The sequence below is a fragment of the Labrus mixtus genome, chromosome 15 (genome assembly GCF_963584025.1).
Source record: "Labrus mixtus chromosome 15, fLabMix1.1, whole genome shotgun sequence".
Classification (NCBI taxonomy): domain Eukaryota; kingdom Metazoa; phylum Chordata; class Actinopteri; order Labriformes; family Labridae; genus Labrus; species Labrus mixtus.
This window is the reverse complement of record NC_083626.1, coordinates 7,871,078-7,896,753: the sequence shown is the minus strand read 5'-3', so window position 1 is coordinate 7,896,753 and position 25,676 is coordinate 7,871,078. Positions and strand designations below refer to the sequence as shown.

Below are 25,676 nucleotides of genomic sequence, written 5' to 3'. Positions count from 1 at the left end.
TTCCACTGAGCCACAGCCCCAATCTTTAACTTTAGTCAAGTTAATACATACTCTAACCACACACGAGTACAGGTTTCCATTGTAAGTGAGTCTAGGGAATCAAACCCTTGAACTTCAGATTAACTTGGCAGTGGGTTTTCCCACTGAGCTACAGGGAAGGCTTCTTCATCTGTGATTACACACTCACTCACACAAACACCCGCACACACACACACACACACACACACACACATATCTTTGTCAAGGCCGTCAAACAAACTGTCACACACCTTCTCCGTCATTCTCTCTGACTAAACAGCTTTCACACTTGCTGTCTCTAACTCACACATAAAGATGCCTCCAGATGTGCGTGGGAGTGTGTATGTGTGTGTTTGTGTGTGTCTGTGTGAGATGATTGTACACAGTGAACAGTGTGTGACTGTGTTGTCTTGTGTGTTTCCACCTCCCCTCCTCTGTTTTGGTTACCAGCCTTGTCTGCTAAATCTCACTAATCAGCCCTGCTGTCAGGAAGAGAAACACATGGACGAGGCCTAAAACACAAATTCACAGACAATGGACTGTCCTGTCAATCACACGATTTCCAAAGCACCATAGAAATCTCAGAACAGTAAATTTACAACATCTTAGATTACTCCCTGCCACTTCTTTTTCATTTTTTTTAAGAACATCGGAAAAAAATAGTGATAAAAGTCACAAAAAAAAGAGAGTAAATATTATTGTATTAAAACTGTGATGGGGCGTATCCCTCCAATCACTAGTGGGCTAGGAACAATCACAACAAACACAACTGTGGCTTTAAAACTTAATCTCCTAATCAATACACAAATAGAGGTTCTGTTTAATGATGGCTTTGATTTGTGGCTTGATAAAAACATATTTAAAAAACTACACTGTTTTCTGTGAGAGGTGGAACTTGCCGGATGATATCTACAAAAAGTCCAGTCCAACCAGGGGTCCAACCAGCGGTCCAACCAGCGGTCCAACCAGGGGTCCAACCAGCGGTCCAACCAGCGGTCCAACCAGCGGTCCAACCGGGCGTTGACTCACTGCTGACTCTTTCAACTCATTGTTTTGGTTCAACTTCTCTGTTCAGATTCACTCTCATCTGGCCGTTAATAAACCTGCTGTATGCTAAAGTACGCTAAATATAGTAGTGAAGACCCAGATACTAGTCTCAGGAGCTGGTGGACACCAAAACAGAGCTAGAAAGAAAGCATCTCAGAACCCATCGGCTGTAGTCTGACAAGAATATATCATTTCAGGCCATGACCTTTTTCCGGCTTTCGGTGTGGCCAGTGGTTCAGTATAAACGAGTTCCAGCTCAGGCATCCTTTTCTGTGCGTAGCCCTCGTTTAACCTCAGAAATGAGAAAGGAGTTGGACCTAAGAGGCAACACACCATAGCTGATACTCAGATATCTGTTCATTGGGGATTAATAAAAAGCATAATAGTCATCAGATGACTGCAGATGGGATTCAGAATTGGATTAAATTCAACGGGTTCTACTTCTTTGGCTCTCCACATCGACTGTTTTCTTTCCTACAGTTTTAAATCCACTGAATTGCTAGTAGAAGATACCACTTGCACTACAAATGCAAACCAGATGATTCAGATACCAAAAATCTGTCTACAGAATCTGGAAACACCTTGGAAATTAGCAATAGCTATATACTCTTTATGCAGCACATCAGTTTCATGCTTTGTATTGAAATTATGTTAAATTGCAATGTCCCTATTAAATAAATTAATTAATTAATTCACCAACTTTGTGTTTGATATTATGTTTTCAACGTCTGCTATACGAGAGCAAAACATATTAATTAAAGTTCTTTACCTTTTGCCTGGTTCCCCCTCAGCTGGTATCAGCACCTGGATCAGTAATGGCCGTCCATCTATCCAATGACGGGATGGGGACTTCCTCTACAAAACCACTACAATGAAATCCAGATGTCAACACTGTGGCCTTGTCATGTAAACCTAAAAATCAACATTTTCCAAACACCTTACATGGGAATAACTTCAATCAACACTGTTGGCTCATTGCGCCAACGAGCTGTGCATGAGTGAAATAATAAAGGCAAACATATCAATGAATGTTTGAAGGGAAACTGTGCAGGTAAAGTCAAAGTTTAGACAAAGTAAACAGTCGCGGTTATGGTTAGGGTTAAGATTGGGCAACTCCGACTGTTTTGTTTGGTAAAACCATGTTGACAGAAATACTTGATGTATGATGATGTAACAGGATTGGTGAGTTCCAGCAGGGTAAAAGTGGAACTAAGGAAAGGAACGCAAGGGAAAGGAAAGGAGCTGAGGGACAAAAAGAGGAGGAGGAGGAGGAGGAGGTGGAGGGGGAGGAAGAAGGAAGGGGAAAAGATGGGGTCCAGACCCCTGATCCCTGCAGCTGCTGCTGTTTTGTAGGTCAGCATTACATCAGGAGGTTTATGGAAAAGGGCTGGGAATCACTTTCTCTACTTGACCTACTTAAAGAATGTTAGTTTAAGATGTCATGAAATACTCCCAGACTTCCCAGCACTCACTCTCTCACTTCTCAACCCGACACATAAATAACACACATTGTTGAGTTCTCTTGTTTAATTAGCGTTTCCTCAAAGACTGTGTCATTAAGCCTCAAATGTGTTGCCTCTTAAACTTTAGCCACATGGACTTCCCTTTTTCATCAATTTTATGTCCGCAATTATTGAGCTAATACATTTAAAGCCGCACTGAGGTTTTTTTGTGCGGCATCTGCACAGTTCATTGTTTCTATTATTAGCCAAGAATGAAATGCAAAGTCAAGACCAGAATCATTCATAAAAATAACAATCCCCAAGCAAATTTGACTTCTTGGAAGAGGTGTGAGCACATAAAGTCAGTCGACGCTTCTTACTTCTTATCAAAAATGTGACAGTAACAGAGCTGCTTGTTTCCCCTCAGTGTCAGAGTGAACGCCTTGTCTTTATCACACTCTCTTTCACATGCCAGCTGTCTTTTTTGGGGGGAAGAATTATGGGTTTAACTTCTTATAAAAAGCCAGCAGAGAACCCAAAGGAGTCCCAACAATCTCACAGAAAGAAAAAAAAAAAAACACATTGCTCAAGAATTTATAGGTCTGTTTGAATTTATAGCATCCATATGTTGGGGGATTTAACGCTGAATGGATGTGGTGAGGACTCAGTGTGACGCAGAGGTTAAGTGGCGTGCTTCTGGCCTCTCAGGCAACATGGGTCACGTCTTTTACTTCAACCACAACTACACACACACACACACAGCTCTGAACCTATAGCGCAAACTGCATGAGGTCATCTGAATGTAGAGCTGCTGCACTGACAGTAAAAATGTTAGACTGAGCGTGTGAATTATGAAGCAGAGGATGTGTCCAAAATCGCCCATGGGTGCTGTTGCTGAGGCTACAAAGCCGCTATTCACTCCTTCATGCACTCCTAATGAGGCGTATCCAGGATTTACTCTTCGATGACATCATGAATGCAGAGCAGGGAAACATTGTTTGAGCTCACAGATCTAGACTCAAATGTAGCATACAGAAAACCTGCCGTACTTTCAAGGAAAGCAACTTCCCCGCTTGTGTTGCAAACGGATGAAAACAGAGATGAATCAACCCCTAACAACAGTCCACACAAACAGACATATTTCAGTGTGTTTAACAGCCTGTTGTTATGTCCTAACTTCCACGTAAATAAACCCTGAATTCATCCAAACACCAGTGTGTACATGATGCTGCCAGTGATGTACACAAGCTTCAAAGAGGATGGTTCATTTCAACATAATACAGCTGTTGCAACAGGCTCAGGGTCAGAGAGCAGGGTCAGAAAGTACGGGATCAGATGAGGGTGATGAGATAAACTATTTTAAGTAAAAAAAAACTAGATAAAAATCACATAAAGATCATTCAATATTTAGAAAATCAAATAAATGACTGATATTGATCGCATCTGGGCTGCAAGTATGAACAGATGGGTTTTAATTTAAGGCCTTTTTGTTTGATAGCATGCGTGTATTTAGACATCTGGATATGACATGCACATTTGATATGGTCCATTAAAATGACACAGAGTTTAACAGCAGCTCTGTGACCACAGCGACAGCACCTGAAGGTGATTTAGACAGAGACAGAAGGTTATGCAATGACACTCAGGGCCTGGTAGTAATTTTCAAGCAGATTGTACCATCAGAAACTGGGCTGAACGGTAGCTTTTGGTTCATTTTACCAGCAGGAATCAAACATGATGAGTGCACCTTGGTGAGCGAAGGGGACGTGAACCTGGTAGCTAAATAGTGACTAAAATGCATAAGTAGATTTAGGAATCATTAGCGGCGTGGTTGAAAGCAGATATTGATGAGCAGCTTTTGCATACTCTTAAAGTTGGGGGACTTGAAATGCTGATTTTAAATCTATACCAGAAGCCAAGGAGAGATTAGATCACATCCAGTTTTTAAAGCATTCTGCATCTGGGGCGGCTGTGGCTCAGTTGGTAGAGTCGGTCGTCTCTTAACCAGACATGTGCTCTTCTGTCCCGTCAGCCCAGACGTTTATAGTGATCCCTCTGTTATGACCTCTGATGCCGGATCAGCGTCTGAACAAAGGTACCACACCAATACGCCTCTGTGACATTTACACTGCAGGCGAGGGGTAACAGAGCATTAATGACCCCCAATCAGGTTCTTAATGGGCCTAATCTGTCACAAATTCAATCAATCAATAATTCAATCAGACTTTAGTTGTAAAGCACTTTTCAGACAACAAAAATGTAACACAAAGTGCCTCAATTAAAATAAACAGTAACCCCTAACCACCAATTAATGCAAGGTGTCCTGCCCTGATTCGTCACCTCTCCATCAAAAAATCAATTTTGTGGTCCAGATCCTTTTTTTTAATTAGCTGAAAGTGTCCATATTTGGTTGAGAGGGTGGAGCTGTAGAGGAACTCAAGTTTGGGAGGCATGTTACCAAAATATGCTAGCACTTGCTTAATTGGCACATGCATCTGTTTCTTTAATGTGATGATGATTGGGATGCTTATCTTGGTAGTGGCTCGTCAATCACGAGGAAGTCATGCCCTCAATAAGCATACCACGATTCATCTTCTCGTGCTCTTTCAATGAGACGATCGTTTACAAAGTTAACAGCATGGTTTATTTAAGACTTGAAACCACCCAATGAGAACATAAACGTATTAATGGAAAGTTTGCTGAGGTAATAAACCAAGTGAGAAGAAACTATACTCAAACTACAAATAATTCAAGATAAAGCTATTCCGATTGGATTCACAATCGACACCCACAGACCCAGAGTTAAGGTCCACTTCTTTGATAGAGTCTATGATCTATACCGGACCAGGTGGCTGTTTCTTGACTTATCCAAGAGTCCAGAAAGAGAAGTTCAAACCTGGTTTACTTTCTCACTTCTGCAGAGCTTGCCAACGGCAGTGGGAAGTGGGAGTGAAGGTCAGATTGTTGGTTTTGGAAAGTTAATGAAATCGTTGGATGCGGTGTAGTTTATTTCCATTATGAGAAAGGTGTGGGGGGTTTCCTAACTGCTCAAATATCCGATAAGTAGTTCTGATGGAGTATACAGAGCCGAATTGGCTTTTTTTTCAGCCAATCCTGCTCAGACTAAAGACGCAGAGAGATGGAAATAAATGCAAATGAGAGTTTAAAACAACAGATTTCCTGTGATTTGGAAACATATATACTTTACCCGAGTGTTTCACGCAGAACACGACTGAAATGAACTCTTTCCACCCGACATTACACTCCTGGTGTATATTTAGTTTGTATTTGCACACAGCCAACTCTCCACTTGACATTCCCAATGAAGTCAGATGGCGGCTGATAGATTTGTGATATCCGAATTCAGGGCACGTACTTGCTGCGGATGCGGACATGGATGGACGGAGGAAGGAGGTGAAGAGGGAACACAATGGGTTCGGGGGAGAAAGGGGAGGATGGAGGCTCTCTCGGGGGGGGACCGGAGGGGGATTTTTCATCAAACTACTCCATCTCCCATCCTCTCATTCACATCTCACCCTCGCTCTTTCTGTAGCAGTTCCTTCATTCAGAATGTAGCTTTTCCTTTTTGAAACTCCCCCCCCCCCCCCCCCCCCCCCCCCACACACACACAGTTGAGGGTTTGTCTGAAGGAGGCAGCAGCAGTGTGAGTAAGAGCAACAGCTGCAGGGATTACAGACGAGGAAGGGAAAGGAAAGGGGGTGAGAGTGTGTGTGTGTGTGTGTGTGTGTGTGTGTTAGTGTGTGAGAGAAGACAAAGAGAGGAGCTGTGGGTGAGAAAGACAAGTGTCAAATGACGGAAAGAGAAAAACCAAACATGTCGGTGCATACCAGTGCATCTTCTTGCAGGTTGCGTGTGTGTGTGTGTGTGTGTATGTGTGAAGATTCAAACCCAGATAACACAACACAACGTGTACATCTGACAGATCTATACTGAGCGTCTGTATGTCTCAGTGGTGGGCTTGTGGTGTGTGTGCAGTGGTTGCTAGGTGTGTTATGGTTCACTTTGTTGTTGCAAACACCTGTAACTCCACGGAGCCATATTTCACAAATGTCACAGAGCGACGGTGAAGTCAGCTCTCGTCTGCAGCAGCTCGCTTCTCTCTGCAGAACTTCATGTTTACTTTGGTTTTGTCAGCAGAAGGTCTGCAAAACCTGTGAGTGATCTTGGACAGAAAACAGTCTCGCTTTGTGCCAGAAATAACATCAGTAAACATCTGGATGTGGGATTTTTTCTTTTTTGTTATTACATGATTATCTGTTTTTAATTATTTATCTGGAACAAATGGAGATAACTGCCCGATTACAAATCTTACACAAAGACAGTGTGCGTTAGTAATTAGGCCCAGTCTACACGTACGCAGCTATTTCATAAAACATCACTTTTATGTGTTTTGGCCTTTTGTCTGAATATGCAAACTGTGCGCTATAGGTCACTGAAAGTTGAGCTTTGGGAACGTTTGTTGCAGAGTGAAGAAATTCAGAAAGAAACAGAGTCAGAATCAGAAACATTTGATCAACCCTCGGGGGGGACATTTGGTGAAAGAAACTCTGTTTTAAGTGTAGACATGAAGAAAGGGAAAATCAAACGTTTAGGAAACAATGATGTGATCACATTGATACGCACACACCCCTTTACCAAATTCAGACGGTGGTCTTTTTCTTCTCACACTCAGGATAGGAAGCTGAGAAGCACATTTAACTTTAGCTACTTCACTGAAGTTATCCGTAATAGTGGAGTTCTTTCTTTGTAATTCAGCTGTAGTTTCCCTGTAATTACCTTCTTATTTCCAGTGATATTACACCATAATTACCATGCAATTACAAGATAGAGGCCCATAAAAAGGAAAGTTTACCAACTTGTGTTTTGCAACAGAATTCCAGGTTGCAAGTTTTTCAAACATACAGAATATTACAAATCCATTTGAAGTCACTTTTTCCCTGATGAAAATGTCTTGACAACAATTCTGCTACATTACGTTTATTTACATTTTTTCATCTCACATGCTCCAGATTTCCAGATTTGAAACATTGGATAAAGATATGTCCACTCAGGTGGAGAATCGTCATCCCTCTCTGCTGTAGCCATCATTACCACCACTTAAATAACAGCCTGACCTGAGTGAGCCTGACCTTGCTCTGCGTTTGCTCGATACGTTCAACTATGGAGATGCGCGACATACAGGTACGGCAACACCACTTAGACAAACTACACGCAGAACTACACAAACACAGATTATTATTGTCTTTCAGATCAGATTTTAGAAACGAAAAAAAAAAAATCATCAGCCGACTTCAGAGCAGATGTAGAGGAAAATGGAATACTCAAGTAAAGTATAGATACTAAAGAGTGTACTTAAGTACAGTTCTGACTTTTGTCCTGATGAAAGGATACGTGCTCAGTGAAGACAACCCTTGCTCCAGTCATGCCCCCATATCCTCATTATCATGTGACCCATTATCTCCTAAGTTTCACTCATTGTCTATTCAGTTGCAGGTTAATGAAAAAGCAATGATTAAAGATAAGCTGTCATGTCCTGCATGTATTTTAGATTTGCCTCCTGAAAGGAAGTGATGCCATTTTTTCTTTTCTGAAACAGCAAGTGAGCCTGTCGCCCTCCGCGTCATGTCAGAGGAAAATGGCTGCAGTGTGATTGTTGTGTGCAAGCACTTGAAACCTCGACAGCAATGGCGGACAATCAGTTATGTTTGTTTTTGCATTTATTTAGCAGCGCTAGATGTAATCAAAAGTGATCCAATAGGTTAAGATTAATAATCATTTAGCAACTCTTCTCTGTGTTTTAACTCTACAGCAAAAAGGAAAAGCAACACATTGAGCCTGCTCAGAATTTTAGGTACAGGAGTCCAAATCATGTGACCTGACATGATTAATGAGATTAACATTTTCTTAATAATACAGGTATGAGGGACACATCAAATAAATAAGAGTGTTGTATACACACACAGAAGTGCAGGCAGAAAAGGAACACAAACAAGAGCAGCAGTACAATCTAGCACTGTGTACACAGGCGAGCAGACTAGTGGGTAAAATGTGCAACAACACAAGTGTGGAGAGTGTAACCATGAGTCAATGTACACAGTTGATTTAGACACAAACACACACACACACACTTCTCCTGTGTGTCAGACGGTCATTACGCGCAGCTCTGGGACTGTTCGGCTCAGCGAGGGAGTCGTCAAAACAGGAAGCGTTTTATGTCGCTGAAACATTCCATTTTTAACTCTCACACAGGCTCGCTAAAATAAACAACACACTCAGCAGCCGACCTGGGAGGTGACAGGCCACTGTGTGTGTGTGTGTGTGTGTGTGTGTGTGTGTGTGTGTGTGTGTGTGTGTGTGTGTGTGTGTGTGTGTGTGTGTGTGTGTGTGTGTGTGTGTGTGTGTGTGTGCGCGCGCCCACATGTGTGTTCCTGCAGTGCTGTTTTGGTTGTGTCTTTACACTTCAAATTGTGCATTTGTGGGGGTCGACTGACTGTGCACATTCATGCTCGGGTGCAGGGGTTTGTGTGTGTGTGTGTGTTTGTGTGTGTGCATGGTTACCAGCCCTCCTCCCTCCAGGCTGAGAAGAGGCCGCTGAGTCTCGTGAAGTAATTTCCTCTTTGATGGGGGGACCTTGACTCTGTGGCCACATACACACACACACACACACACACACACACACACACACACAGAATCACAATCCTCTAGATCAGGACTCACTGTGGGACGATAGTACTTTTAGACCACTGAAATCCATAAAACCCATCTGGTCCAGTCGCTGTCATCACCTCTGAAATGATACAAAAATGATGTAGTTAAAAGGAAAAGAAAACAGAAACCACTTGCTGAATTGACTGATATCACACAGTCTGTTTGTGCGGAGGTTTTCCGACTTGGAGCAAAACAATATTTGAAAGGTAAATTATAAGAGTCAAGATATCTGTCCTTTATCTGTCCAGAAGTATTTCTAACCCAAACACTGGGTCTCTAAGGTGACAAGCTGCTCTTAAAAACTCATTAATCCTCTCTCCAGGTCACAGGCCGGAGACCTTGTCCTGACCTGCAAAAATAGGAACTCCAGGAATGCTCTCTCCATGTCTTTCCACAGCCTGTTGGCACTTCCAACTCGTTAAATATAACTGCTTGGCCCTCAAACTAGGACTGTAGGAAACCGACTATATAGGATCAATGTTGCATGTTCAGGGCTCCAAGGTCAAGTATGCAAAAATGTGGTCAGAAATGCATAAGGCTTGTTGTATCCAATTTTTAGTCCCAAGAATCCTCAAGTGTGTGACATCACTACGGTTATTATAGTCCTCCCAATCGGAGCCTCCCCGATTTGGATTCTGTACCCACAGCAGCCAGTGAGAGCAAGCAGACTTGCACGCGTCACTAACAGGATTTTGCATACTCTGACAACTCACCATCAGCTTGCACTGCAAATTGTATAATTTGTGCTCCGAGGATTATAATGTTAAAAAAGTGGTTGAAACTGTCCTTATGTCTGTGATATCCCATGTTTTTAAAATGGGTTAAGACTTGAAAATCGTCCAGTGTGTGGCCAGCTTTAGTCTTGGTAGGCAAATGCGTGTGTTACTAGCATCATGAGAAATGAGTTCCGGTGAACCATGATGACGTGATCTGTTTCCAAAAACTGAAGCAGTGTAACAGAATTCAACCATCATTTTTGGGATTATTTAATCATTTGTGTTTCCTCCTGTGACTCATCAAATGTTCTCTGTGAAAAAAGATTGTTAGGTTGTTTTGCAAAAAACTCACCGATACTCCATGTTCTTTTTTTCTTGCAGGAGTGAGGAGAGCAGACTCGGGTGATAATCAGGTTGATTCTGTTCACCTGTCTCACAAGTGAGTGTCTCCCCGTCTCTGTCACTGGTTTACTCTGATTACATTTTACAACATTTCTGCTGAAGACAGTTCAACTTCACCTTCTCTTGTCTGGACTCAAACAATGAGTAAAAATGAGGGCTGTCAGCATTTACTAGATAAACATTATTAATTAAGGTCAGAAATAAATGCATTCATTTTTTTAACCGTGATTACAGTTTTTTCCAATTGCTAAAACACAATTTTGCAAACTAGGCTGGTTTTATCAAAATACTTAACACAATTCACGAAACCACACACCCAAACTGCAAAATACCTCATATATCCTGCAAAATGAAGCACTGCAACCAAAACTACATATAGCATTATCAAAATCAAACTTTTGCACCAAATGGCACACACTTTATTCATATTACCAGATTTTTGTCTAACCAACTACACACTGTTGGGCATAATGAAAAGCACTCTCATCTTTAGTATGCTTTGCCATAATACTAAAATAGTTTGAATTGTAGAAAATTCTTCAGATTGTTCACATGCACAGAAATATTTGTAGATACACACAAATGCTGTTGAAACATTATTTTTTTTGCATAGCATGTCATTTTAGTGTGTTAGCAATTGGAAAAAACTGTAATCTCATGCTATTTTGTCTCTTTAGGCTCACCGTAGATAATCCTTCTAAGTGGCCCTTTCCTAAAAGCCACAGTTCAGTATGGAGTTCAGTGTTCATGCTAAGCTAAGCTAAGCTAAGCTAAGCTAACATACTCCTTGTTAAAGCAACAAGTTGCCACATACTCTTCATGAGCACCACTGCTTCTTGAATGCTCTCTGTGAGCTCTGTGTCTTCTCTCTAGCTGCTCTGATTCTATGCTCTTCTGGTTTCTGGTTCCAATCACAGCTGCAGCCTTCACACAACCACTTTGTATATCAAACACGATCCAAACTGTGTTTTGAATATGAATCTCTCCTGCAAACACGAGCAGATGCACACTGCAGCTTCCTCTTGAACAGTTTTGTGATCTCAAGCATGAGAGCTCGAGGTACATTTTTAAAACAGTCTATACATTTGTTTGTGTTTGTGCATGTTTCTTGTTAGTCACAGTGTCTGCTCGGGTCCCAACCACACCCGAGTGACCGGCTGAGTGAAGAAAGCTGCGGTCACTGCTGACGTGGACATGACGTGTCGCTCTCAGGCAACCAACTATAGAAAGTGAGCGGCAGCATTCATCACATTTCAATCAATAAACCTCAATCATTTAGAGCAAGACAGTACTTGTGTTGTGTTATGTTTTCAGCCTTCAATTAATGCTGTTTCTGTGGTTTGGGCATTCAATCTGCAGTTTTCCCAGAGCTCTCGCTGCCTCACACGTCTTTCTGAGTTCACCACATATCTCCTCTGTGCATCATACAAATATCTGCTGATGCCAACAGAACAACTGCTGCCAACCACAAACATCCTCTTTTTGTTTCCAGCTAACTTTCTGCCCACGCAATGAAGCGGACACAAGCAGGGAAATTATCCCTTCAATTGTCATTTCTGCATAGAAATGTAGAATCTGTACACAGGGGTCAGGATTTTCAGCATGTGAGGTGTCCTGGTTTCTGTTTGTAGTCTGAGCTGTATTCAACCACTTACAACATGTCAGCAGGTTTTGGTGTGTAAAGGTAACCCTAACCCAACAATAGGCGGAATGTTAGGTGCCTACTACAACACCATGGGTCCTCAGACCGGATCTGTGTTTCCACCTCAGGAACTTTCCCCCATAGATGAATATGGGGCGTTACTGCAGGGAAATAAGGGTCTGAAAAATTCCCTGGAACCATCAAATACCGTCAAAAATGGTGGGCTCTGTCAGCAGAATACTTCTGATTGGTGTAGTACAGGTATGACTTCTTCACACTTCAGAAGAAAAACTTGCCACTTCCTTTCAAGTTTTCAGACCTCAGCTGAAACCCAGACGACAAACAAAAAGGCATGAGGAACGTTTGAGTCCCTTGTTGAGGTCACACAGCTTTAAAGTCCTTAATATGGGTCCAGCTCCAGCAGTCCTGTGTCCTACATTTGATCTTAAGCACCTTAGTCGCAGCTTATTGTTCCTGCCTGGTAAATGCCCACTTGTTGTTTATTTTCCTGGAAACCGCCTCCAGAACCACAGAGCAGATTAAACAACGGTTTTCCCAGGCTCTGAAGTTCCCCTCGTGACCAGGGAACTCACATTTCTGAATAAAATAAAAGATATGTTTACAAAGAAAATCTTCAGAAATGATCCTGAAAGTCATGTTCATATACCACATGAATCATCTTTCTTTTAGCTGCCTGATACCGTCAGGATAGAATTGGTAAAGTGGTTTGTATTTTAAGATTTTCTGCACAGCACATGAGCTGAATATAAAGTGTGATGCCTGCTCCTGCACAACGTATACAAAGAAAAGGTGTAGATATGATGTGAAGAGGGAAAATGAGGGATCCAATATAGGAATGTAAATCAATGACTTTTGTTTTGAGAAATGTAAAATATTCACCGTTTAGCTGCAGAATTCAGACCTACATGGAGCACTAAAAACTCTGAATGCCAGAGTACTAAAATTATTTTTCGGTGTGTTGACAGCTTCATGGCGAGGCGAGCTTTCCTGCTCACTCACTGGTTGGAAAACTCACTTCACCGGCTTTAAGTGAAGAATGAATTATCAAAGGTCGAAGGTCTTTTTTCAGGGAGGAACCTCCATCATATCGATGACAGCCGCTGGAGGATGTCCAACATCAGCAAAGTGAGGTTTTATAAAGACTTCTGCAGGTTTACAAAAAGTACGGTTGAACAAAACAATTTACTCGCCCACAATCTCCCCTGATGCAACGTGAGCAGGTCGCCCACCCTGCACAGGAGCAGCTTCCAGCAGCAGTAGTAGGATAGTTGTAGTAGTAGTAGTAGTAGATTGCCGTAGCAGACAGCATGTTAAACACAGGTCAAACCAAGAAGTCAGAGCGGAGGAGGTTTTTTTCCAATCTCAGAATTCCTTTCAACCCACACACACATCCTACGGTGACAGCCACTGAGTTCAGCTGAAAGACGAGCACGAGGGAACGTGCAGAAGAGTTTTAGAGACAGATGACAGAGATTAATCCTCCCTGAGGAGCAGATTTACATACAGAGCCAAGAGGAGGAGGAGGAGAGTGATTTGTTTAATTTGTTAAAAAAGCATTCTGGGTAAAGTCATTATGTTTTGTTTTCTTGCTAATTGTTCTGAGAACTTCTAGTGGGATCAGAAATGGTAAATGAGTGCTCTGGTGCTTTTCTATTGTGTCTAAAACAAGAACTAAATTGTTGTTTTCTCATGCTCCGCGGAATGGAAAGAGAGGAATAAAAAAAACAAACAAAAGGAATAAATGAGTGGTGATCTTTGTAGTCTTGTCGCAGCCTTCACAGAGAAGGGACCCACGGGAGAAGCTCACCCAAGTCCTTAATTCCTATCTCCCAAAAAAAGACTTTCCTATTTTTACCTCTGCGCCACGATGATCCCCAGAGGGAAAGCACCCGCTCCGGGCCGTTTGGTTTTCCCGCAGATATGTCGTCCCTCAAGAGAGCCCAAAATAAACATGCGGAAAACCACAAGGATAAATTTGGCCGCTTATGCTGGAAAAGCTCGGAGTCTCCGTGATTGCGCTCTCACATACTTCTAAAAAAAAAAGAGAAGAAGAAAAAGAAGAAAGATAGCTGAGAGATGAGGGGAACAAACACAGGACTGGAGAAAGTTTGGGGAAAAAAAGATGGAATTAGATGATATAAAAAGGAAAACATGGAGTGATGGGAGGATGTGAGGAGTTAATGTAAACACAGAAGAACACACACTGGAAAGAAAAGTGCACTGAGGACTGTAAAATACAAATCATGCCGCGTGCATTTGATCAATATGTGGGCAGAGATTGGAAGTTATGCAGGAGGAATACTCTGTTATTTCACTTCGGTAGAGTTTTTAGGTGTGTGCATGTATTTATTTGTATTCTTCATCCACTATATTAAACACAAATATCTGAACTTTCTACTCTAACATGACAACGTCAATGGTGAACCCAATGTGAAGCCCTTTTTTGCAGACTGTTTTTTTTTGCCGTAATTTAGCTCAGCTGTCAATCATGCCATCTTTGCACATTAATATTGATTCCTTGACAGCGTATGGTGCAGGAGCTCCACATACACACACACACACACACACACAGTGCTGCGCTCCCCTGCTGAAACTGTCCTGTCTCTGTTACTGCCTCTGAAGGCGGTACAGAGGGAGGATCAACTATTACGCATCTGTAACATTCAGATTGGAGGTGAAACCTCACAGGGGCGTAAATATCATCAGAATAGGGCTTAATATACACATCAATCCAATACAAATGTGTTTATAATGCACATTTCAAAACAAAAAATGGTGCACAATCGGTTCTGAATAATATCTACTGGGACGTACACTCTACTTCTTGCTCAGTCACTCTCTCTCTTTATCTCTCCTTCCCCTCATCCGTCATCAACCTCTTCGTCTTCGCCTCAGCTGTTGTATCAAACAGTACAGAGACGGACTAACGGGCTGGTACCGTTAAGCCGTACGTACCTCTCACAAGAGAACCGCGGCCCACTACCAAACTTACATAGTGCTGCATGTATGAACAGGCAACCGAGGCTATCTGTGGACACGAGATAGAAGCCATCCCCCCGATGAAGGGTTTTGAACTATAGGATCAACTTTGAAACCACTATGTAAAGGTTGTTGATTTAACTAGAGTTTTCTTTCTTTCTAAGAGTCCGTACTTCGACCAGAGGAACGATTGTGTGTACTTTTGAGACTTCTGTGTGTAGCTCAATAAACGGCTTAAACCTCCTGAACGTCCGTTGAAACTTTAAATAAATATAAAGGTCTTAATGATTAAAAACATGTTGTCAGGAAAAGTTCTGGACTTTACAGTGACACATAAAACTCTCAATAGGATAAACTGTTCCAGAACAAGCTGCAGGTTAGCTCGTGTCAGCGGAGCTTTTCCATCATCTGTTTCTGGAAAACAGAAGAAAAATGTAAGCGTTCACATTAAACTAAAAATAGGCCCTCCTGCAGTGTATTTATGAATTCCTGTTTATACGACCTCTGATCTGCTGTATACATCTGCCTTGGCAGGAAATCAACCTCATGCTTCACCACAATGACACGCATACCAGCCGGTCAGGACACGACGCTTCAATTTGGTGCTCAGAGTGGAGATGAAAACCACAGGCAGGAAGAAAACTCAAGGAACTGCATTTAGATGATGTGAGAGGCCGAAGATGGAAGAAATCTGCAGGAAAAGAGAAAATGACGAGTTCTGTGTTTGGTGAGTGAAAAAAGATGTTTACTGTAGAATCCCTCCGTCGCTCTGCTCCACCCAAAAACTTGAACTTCTCTCACGACAAGAGAGCGAGATGCTGGACGAGGAGAAGTGCAGTTAGAGTATTTAAACTAAATAACAACATACTTCAAGGATCTACATTTCACAATTCACATGAGTTTATAAACCAAAGCAAACCCTTTGAAAATGATCTCTGGGTCATGACAGGAGATCATTTTCTGCATCATCCTGTTCTAATCAATCCTTCAGTCTTCTTGTAAAAAAACAGCCAAAGCTCTTCCACACATAATCACATAATTCCCTCATTGATGACTTTATTCTCTCCATATTATTATTATTATTATTATGTGGTAGAAAATATGGAGAGAAATCTGAGGCTGCAGGGGCTTAGAGCAAACTAGCCAAACTAGTTTTTTTTCTCATGATCCCATAATGCTGCACTCTACATTTATATTGAAAACAAAAAGGAGTTAGCTACAGAATACATTTCAAAGCTAAATAAATCTTTAGGATGTACAGATTTTCTCCTTCGATGATACTACGAGAAATGACATCGCAAATCAGAAAATAATGCCAATACATGCTTTTGTTTTTGAATTACGGATACAATTTTCAAAACACCTTTAGACTCCAAGCATATCATATAAACAACATTTCAAAGATATCAAATAATTTTGTACATGTATTTAATATCAGAAATGCGGGCTCAAAACAACTGAAGCCCCAGTCCCACCTTGGAACATGTTACCCCAAACGACCCAAAGACGACCAGGGGTGTTAATGACTCAACTAAGTACTCTCATGTGAGTCATCCTTGATCACATCCTTGATCCACAGAGGCTTACATTTCTAGCTCCGTCCAGCAGTTATTTCAGAACTAAAGAAACTTTTAGAAGGAGAGGTGATACGTCGTCAAGATCTTCAACCAAGTCCAGTTGCCTTTTGGATCAGGCTTCCATTTACGGTGACCTGGAATGAATGACAACCTATACAGATAACTGAAGGGAGGGCTGAAGTGGTTCTTAAGCCTCCTGGCAAACAGCCTGCCTTAGTCACAACCCTAATTCTGCAAATTAAAAACGTCCTTCATAAAATAAAAAAGGACGGGTTTTAAAAGAATTGAACCCCCGTAGTGTATGAATGAAGACATGAGCTATTGAGAACCAAACTGTTTTCTAAACCAGCCGGATTATTTTCTGCTCAGAACAGGCTGTTTCTGTGTCTGTACCTTTAAATATGTAAATGAGCTGTGTCTGACCACGCGCCCTCTCTGGAAGGAGTGTCACCCACCTGGGGGAGGGGTTACTGCCCTTTGTGATGTCATGAAGGGAAAATCTCCAAACGGTCTGTTTGAGTACACATTTTCTGAAAAGTGGAGCAGGCTAAAGACGGAGAGGATGGATTTTTCTTATAATTGGGGGACTTGTAAACAGACTAGAGACACATATTAGTGTTAGAAAAACATGGTGAAGTGTATTTTGTAATAAACAAAAAGTCATATTTACCTTTTACACAATTATTATTGATCCTAATGAGGAAAGTTATTTGTTGATTTGACTCCAGAGTAGTCGGGACATACGGTAATCATCCCTGCAATGAGTACGAGAACAGTCATGTGTGTTTCAGTCAAACAGCTTCACTAATCTTTGATACTGTTGCTGAACTTCTGGGAACCAATTAAAGACCTCTGTGTGACTCGGCGATGAAACATAAAAACGAGATGATGATCCTCTCAGCTGGAGTGACTCAACAAACCCATTTAGAAACATGTTCGAGACGAGGAAGATCGGGGAGGATCAGATAAACACTACGCTGCTTACTCTGCTTATCACTGTACAAACTGCTGCGACTGCTGTTTCTGCTTTTATGACTACAAGTGAACAAACACACCATCATGTCTGGTATCTTAACTTACTGTAACTCCCTCTGTGATTCACACCCCACATGATGAAATATGTGATAGGAAGGTTCATCATCAGGCAGAGCTGGTGTAGATTAATGAGACATGAAGACAGGAGGAGATTCCAGGCTTACAGTCGACTTGTTTAAAGGTACAGGTAGAAGTGGTTCCAGGAAACCAGCACGGTCTTATTTCAAAGGCGTCAAACGGTTAAAGCTTTGCCACATCCTTCTGCATATCATTCAGAATCACATGCCACATCTCAGCCTTCAAAAAAATCTATCTTGCAAACCCATCTTGAGCGATATAAGATGCTCGGAGAAACTGCTCATAGTAAGTACTGAGAAAAGCCTCTGAGACTAACTCAATGATCTTTTATTAAATTGTATTTTTTAAATGCAACAATATTTAGGAATCTGGTTTGATGCGCCCTGGGGCCCATCGAAATGCTCAGCCCCACCACAACCAACAACAACCCCCCCAGCATCCACCTGTAGGCTCTGACTGGGAGGGGTTTAATATACCATCCCATCACTCCTCAAATGTCTGCATGTAAATTAAAACTCTGAGGAGTGATGAGGTCGGAGCCTGGACGCCAAACACAAACAATGTTCTGCTGCAATAAATACTCTAAACGATACAAATGTGAGTTGTTAGACTGAACTTGGGTTGATAAAAAAAAAAAAAAAAAAAAAAAGGTCTGGTCACTGGAGAGGTGCAACTTCCCTTCCTGGGTGCTGCCGAGGTGTCTTTAAGACCCGGATCCTCAACTGCTCGGGGCGCCAAACCCTGTGCAGCAGCCCGCCTTATCTGTACGTATATGCATGAATAAAGGCCCTGTTTGGGCTTTTGGGCCGATGTGTGTGAGATTTGTGTCTCACAATAACAGAGTAAATTGTTGAATTCTCCCTCTGGATTGGCTGAAAGGCTGACGAGTGGAAACAGGTGTCGGGTGGAGAGGCAGGAAGCTGGATAGACGGGACAGGATGTGCAAAGAAGTATCTTCAGTCATCAGTATACGTTTTTCTGAAGAATTTCTGTGAATCTAATATATAAGAGTTTATAAAATATAAAACTACATGAAGCATAGATTACCGATTATTCTCAGGGTACTCCAGGTAATTTAAGGCTGGTTTTCGGGAAATCTGAAAGAAAAAAAGCGCTGGATTTATAGTCAGAGTCAGCAGGTGGTGAGTTTATATTCATCTCATCTTGTATCCTTTGAAGTTTTAAAGAAAGAACTACATATAACGTTACTTATAGCTTGTGTGACTGAACTCATTTTCTTTATTATTCCCTCTCCGACGTCTCCACCTGCTGCTGTGTGCGCCTCCTTGTGTTACGCCGGTTATTTTGACTTCTTACCCCCGCCGTGCCGCGGTTCTCGCTGAGTTTGCTTGGCCTTTTTCTAAAGTGTCAGATTTATTTAAACCAAGTGGTGAGTCCTTTTGGTTCCATTGTTATTTGAGGAGACGGAGGAGGAGGAGGAGGAGGCGGAGGAGGAGGAGGAGGAGGAGGAGGAGGAGGAGGAGTGTCTGGGGTTTGGTCATGGTCCCTTGTGGTAATATTTAATAACAAACATTAAAAATACCACAGAAATCCCTCACCACATTCCCACGCTCCCACTGGCCAGAGCAAACACACACACACACATACACACACACACACACATGTTCATATACGCATGCAACCACACGCACACACTCACACAGAGATATATGCAACATACATACCAAAGAGGCTTTCCAGCTAACTTGCACGAATCACACACACAGATGCATTTATTCACAGACCCGTGCAAAAACAAAAACACTTGTAGAGTCATGCAGGCATTCATAGACACACACACACACACACACACACACACACACACACACACGATGCTGCACCTGTGTTACACATAATGTTTGACATATCAGAAAACATACACAACATAAAACAGTGTGTGAGTCATTTCAAGTGAAAAGCATGCACAACTACACAAACAGCAAAACACAAACCAGTCAACACACTGGCTCAGGTCAGAAGGCACACACACACACACACACACACACACACACACACACACACACACACACACACACACACACACACACACACACACACACACACACACACACACACACACACACACACACACACACACACACACACACACACACACACACACACACACAAAGAAAGGAAGAGGGACGGAAGAACGATGACAGAAGGAAAGACAGGAGAGAAACCATCATTACTCTTTTGGGGAAAAAATAGTTTCAAGAGAAAAAGTGTGTATTTGTATATGTGTTTGAGTGTGTGTGTGTGTGTATGTGTGTGTGTGTGTGTGTGTGTGTGTGTGTGTAAGAGCGAGAGTGAGAGCGAGAGAGAGAGAGAGCGAGAGGTTTGGGGTTCACCACTCAGATCCCCCTCTCCTCTTGGTTTTCACGATCATAACCCCATCGATGATTATCACCTATTAAACTACTATTTACTCTTATTATTATTGCCCTAATGTGTGTGTGTGTGTGTCTGTATGTGTGTGTGTGTGTTCGTCATGTCGCCAGTGGCTTTCTGACCTCGTCTCGAGGTTTGGTGATCCCTGCCAGAGATTCCTTTCCATCCCTCCCTCCCCTCCGTGTTTCACATGTGCGTCAGCAGTGTAACCGCAGCCTCGCTCGTCCCCTCTCTCTCTCTCTGTAACCCCATGATCCTCCTTGTTTTAAAGACCCCACCCTCCTCACTCCATCTCTCTTTTTTTATGTACAATCCTCCTCTTTTTTGTCCTCCCTGTCAGCTTTCTTCTGTCCATTTTCCTTCCATCTTGTTTTCTTTCTCCATCTCTACATCTGTTACAACACCCCCCCCCCCCCCCCCCTCCCCCCTCCTTATGACAAAAAATCTAAACTGGGTCAGAATACAACCTGTAGTCCAGAGGTCAGACTTTTTTTTTGCAAGCACGTGGAGGACATACCGTTTAGTTCCTCAAACCTTCTCTTCTGGCTTTAACAAAACGATTCTGACGACCAAAATACCAAACATATAAAACGCTAGTCCAAAAACCTTTTGATGATGTCATGGTGGTCACTTCCACTTCCTATACAAGGTCTATGATAGAAACATCACAACAGAGAGCCACCTTATCATTATGTTCATGTACAGCAGAAAGAAAGAGGAGAGCGAGACCACTTTGAAATGACTTTTTATCACAACACTAAAATCAATCTTAACAAGTCGAAGCTTCAGTTTTTAGTGTTTTCACTTCAACCATCGATCAAATCTACAAAGAAGATCAGCGACAAAGACTCGTTGTTTTACCGCTCCTCTTCACAGTTCTGCTTTAAGATGCAGCAGACGTACTTTCAGGAAGTAGGAATAACATACTTCGTGCAAACCAACCTGGCTTTAAATTACAAAGTCAGCGACTAGACGGTGAAGTGCAGAAGTGGAGCAGTAAAGAGCCAGGGAATTAACCCAGGTGTGACTCAAATTGAGCAAAAAATATATATTTATGACACTTGCATTGGCCAGATATCTTCAAAGAAAATAAAAGTCTGTGGCTGTTGGTTTGAGGGACTTGCAAATAAACCCTGTTTGGGCGCCAGATAGATAGACAGTGGTTATGTTGCACACCCCCCATGTACAGAGGCCATAGTCCTCGTCGCAGCAGCCGTGGGTTTGAATGTGACCCCTTTCATGCCCTAGTCTCTGCTCCTACGTTTTCTGGTTTCTCTTCAACTGTCCTATCCAATACAGGCAGGAATTGCCCCAAAAATGATCTGTGTTTGTGCACAGAAATGGGCCTGAAAATAGTGAAAAACAAAAAGTGTGGCCTGCAGTGAGCCACGCATCATGATTACAGCCAATAAGGGAGCATTTGTGCACTCCAATGTCTGCCTCTGCCAGCTGCTCTCCTTCTTCCACATCCTCAAGGAACATTGTAAAATGGTACAATTTCTACACTGACAGAGACATTTTATAGTCTCATGACAAGCCAAAGGCATCTACAACTCACGTCACAGTCGGCCTTCCACAAACATATTCCTACAATGATGACAGGGACGGCTACAAAGTGCAGTCACAGATAATCAAACAGTGATGGCTATGTCTTCTGGAGAAATCTTGGGTTCAGCTCCCTGCCCAAGGACACTTCAGCATGTAGGCTGCAGGATCAGGGGATCAAACAGACGATCCGCTGTACCACTATAGCACAGCTGCACCTAAACATGCAACTCAATTATAGCAATTAAAACAGCTTCTTATAGCCGACTATGACATGAGGGTGAAGCTACTAAAGTACACACTGAAGTGAGGGGATTTTAAACATGGAGTGGATGAGAGTTCTGCAGTAGGGTGGTCTCTGAACGTTACACTGAGGTACATCTATTGTGAGGAGACAGCAGGTTGAGTGAGTCTAAGCCTGATTAACTGTGAGAAACAGGAGGCATAAATATAAATGTAATATCACAGACTGAGCTGCTCCTCCATTTGTCTGCCGGCACAGCTGTGGATGTCGGACTCTTGGCAGGAGGAACAAGACTCTTATTGAGTCAAACACTCCTCCTCCGCTGGGAAACAACAGTGATGTGAAAATGAGACAAGGAAGAAATACTGGAGGTGACTCCCTTCTGGGGTTGGATGATCTCACAAAAACACTGACCTGGGGCCTGAACAATTCTAATGTGGCTTAATCCACAGCTGAAAATAGAATAGAAGAAGTTCAGCATTTATTTCTTATTAAGTGACACTGAAAACTCAAACTTAAAGACTGCAGAGGAGGACAGAGTGTTTTTTTAAAAGAGCTCCCTTTCTGAGAAGATCCCGGACAAAGAACACTTTTATAAGATTGATAACATTTTCTTCTTCATTGATTCATAGCTGAGTGGTTATTGTTTGTGTGTGTGTGCTTGTGTCTCTCTGTGTGGGCTCATGTGTGGTTTGCTTGTTGTGTATATTTATGTAAAATTAAAAAATGTTTACTTTTTTCCTCCTCCAAATTTTGTAAAACTCTTTTGATTTGCACTTGGACTTGATTGCAGATTACACATTAGTCCCTCTGTGTGTCCGTGTGAACAGCAGATCTCCAGTTTTCATTTAAAAACCCTTTTTTCTAAAGTTTAGCAGCTACAGAAGTCTCTCTCCTTCACTTACTTCCTACTTGTATGTATGTACTGTCCGGTGGCTGACAAGGGGCAACTCGCCTGCAACAGCAGAATGATTTACACTGGAAGAAACAAGCTGCAAATTCAGAAGCAATGTAATAAAAAACATACAAAAAAAAGTCCAAAGCAAAGCCAAGAATGGAAATAGGCAACATGCTTAAACAACTACAAAAACATTAAATGAAATGAGTAAATGATGGAAAGTCAACAAAGACTAAAACACAGAGAATACAGCGAAACGTGAAACACTGCAGATCCATCGATCAGAACAGAAAGGCTCCTGACTCCAGTGTAACAGCTTCGTTATTGACAAGAGATGGAAAGAAAGACTAGACACAGAACAGTTAGACCTCACAGAGAGATGCTTTCACTGGCAGCGGGTTTCCATCATTGCATTGTTTCTGAATTTTCAGCTCATTTTTTGAATGTAAATTGAGCCGTTGCAGGTTGAGCGTCCTTCTTGGCCATCATATATAAACATGCACTTTAATCGAAGAAAACTTATATTGCAATAAAATCCTGACTTTGACTTGTAGAAACATCATAGTTGGCTTGAATATTCAGCGTTTTCTGTTATCAGATAAATGAAGTGATGTTTTGGGAATCAGGGGATATTTCTCGAAGATTAAAGAGGCTTTTCAATACTGAAGGAAATTTAAAGATCCTTTAGAAATGGCCTTTTCCCAAACCCGTTGGTTCTGACATTTAAAAACGAGGCTGGGTTTCTTATAGAGTGTGACCTCTTCAGTAATTGGTTGAAGGAAACATGAATGTATCTCAAGCGTCTCTTAAAAAAAACATTTCCAGGGGCGTAAACTTCATTTCCAGTTCTCCAAACTGAGAGTCCTGATTTGTTGCAGTCTTACGACATGCTGTAACATCGTTGTCAGCGATGTTTCCCGACACAGCTGTGTGCAGTAATTACACAGGAATGTGACAGACGCCTTTCTCATCCGTGCACTTTAACTCTCCTCACATATGAGCTGTGAGAGTCAATCAGCAGCACGGAGCAGAGTGAGCCTTTAGGATCTGTTTGGCGGTCAGAGGAGGACTTCACATGAGGGACACGGTTATTATATAGAAACCACAATGTGAGCAGTATAGTGGAAGTGTTGATGGCAGCCTGGGTGTAGTTTATGTCGAGCCTGAGAGCAGAGTCATCCGAGCATGAGGAGCTGTGTCACTCACACAAACAAAGGAAAACACTCTCTAAACCGAGTTGTCACAAAGTGGTCGACCTTTAAGGCGTCCAGGCAGGAATAGAAAAAATATACTTTTTTAAATAACTCCTCAGGCAACTAATGACCTCCCTCCTTGTCTCTCTGTTACGTCTTTTTCTTGTTTGTCTTGTCTTTTCCAAGAAGTCCACAGATCGAGCATGCGAGGTGTCACATGGAGGAAATTGTCTTAATGTTGTTTGCATGACTCCCATCACTGACAGGCCGAGTGCCGGGGTGAGGTTTGTGAAAACACGAGCGGACGAGGAAAGTGTTTATATATATTTGTATATATATCAAACGTTCCCTCTAAGCTTCTCAGCTCTTGTCAAGCCCCATTTGTCTGGTCCTGTTCATCTTTTCAAACAGACCGTCTCAGCTGCCGTCTCATCGTTAGAAAAAAAGGAGAGGAGAAAACAAACAGATGGAAAACAAATGTTATTTTAGAGATAGGAGTGGATGGACTCAGAAATCGGGGCGAGAGAGAGAGAGAGTGTTAAACTACAAGAAGGAAAGGAGACACAGTTCAGACCTGAACTTGGACCATCCACCTGGAGGTCCAAACCCCTCTGTAGATGGGGCGTGCACAATAACCACTAAGCTACAGGCGCCCAGAAAGATGAATATTGTAGCCTTTAAAGGACTGTCCCTTTGTCTGCTGTCTAAAGTCTGATAAATAGAGATGGGACGGATTCGATCTAATATCGATATTGGGTCTGATATTGACGTAATTTACATATTGGATATCGGACTGTTGGCGCAGATCAAGAAAGATGGTTGGGCTCTTTAAACATTCTCAGCTCGCACAGTCTCACTTTGAAGACGTTCAGACTGAACCTTAGGAAGTGCCTACAAATCATCTCCATCATCAATCATTATTGTCATTTTGCTTTTAGAACAAGAAATGTAATGCAGGGTTAACTACAGCTTTGTGGAGCCTTATACATGATAACAACATTTAAAACAGTGTTCATTATGGTTAAAGAAATATTGGATCCAGTTTCGGTATCGGTACATATGTATGGAGAATCTCTACTGATGAAGTTTGCACTAATGGGACTTTGAATGTGTGGATTTTACATTTCAGGAGAGAGGAACTTAAAACATCAAAATCCTTTTAGCCGTTCAGTCTCAAACGCTTTTCACAAAACAATGAAGAAATCTTCCCAAATGAGTTCTGCGGACCACAAAGACAGAAAGAGCTGATGAATGATAATTTCCCAAATGGATCTGGATGTTTACCCAAGTTATACGCAGTTTAATCCTTCCCAGAATCCTCTTTGTTCCTCTAAAGCATCCATCAAACTCTAACTCAGGGAAAGAGGGGAAGAGAGTTCTTTTTGTGTGTCTTCTCATTCATACTGACAAATTATTTTCTTTGAGTCCATCAGCTGGTCGTCACTGCACGATCTTAGCGCCCTCTTTTGACCAAAGACGTGAATGTGCACCATGTTCAAGTCCAGTCGAACACTTCACTCAGGTGATGAATGGACAGAGTGCAGGTGACCATAAACAGATTAAACAGCTTTGACTGTTTTTGGAGATTTTATCACCACACATACTTCCTGATGTGAGATCTGTGTTTAGTTCTTTTTTAAGATCCACATCCTGTTTAGGTACCCGAGTATAAAAAAATAAATACAAATAATTAAAGATGGTCTCAAAATATGTCATTAC

At 42.0% G+C, this 25,676-nt stretch overlaps 1 long non-coding RNA gene across 1 annotated transcript in view; it reads left to right on the top strand.

The window, feature by feature from the left end:
• LOC132990309 (uncharacterized) overlaps nt 1-25,676 on the top strand; it is a 163,099-nt gene that overhangs the window by 135,857 nt on the left and 1,566 nt on the right. The gene's annotated exons all lie outside the window — the stretch shown is intronic.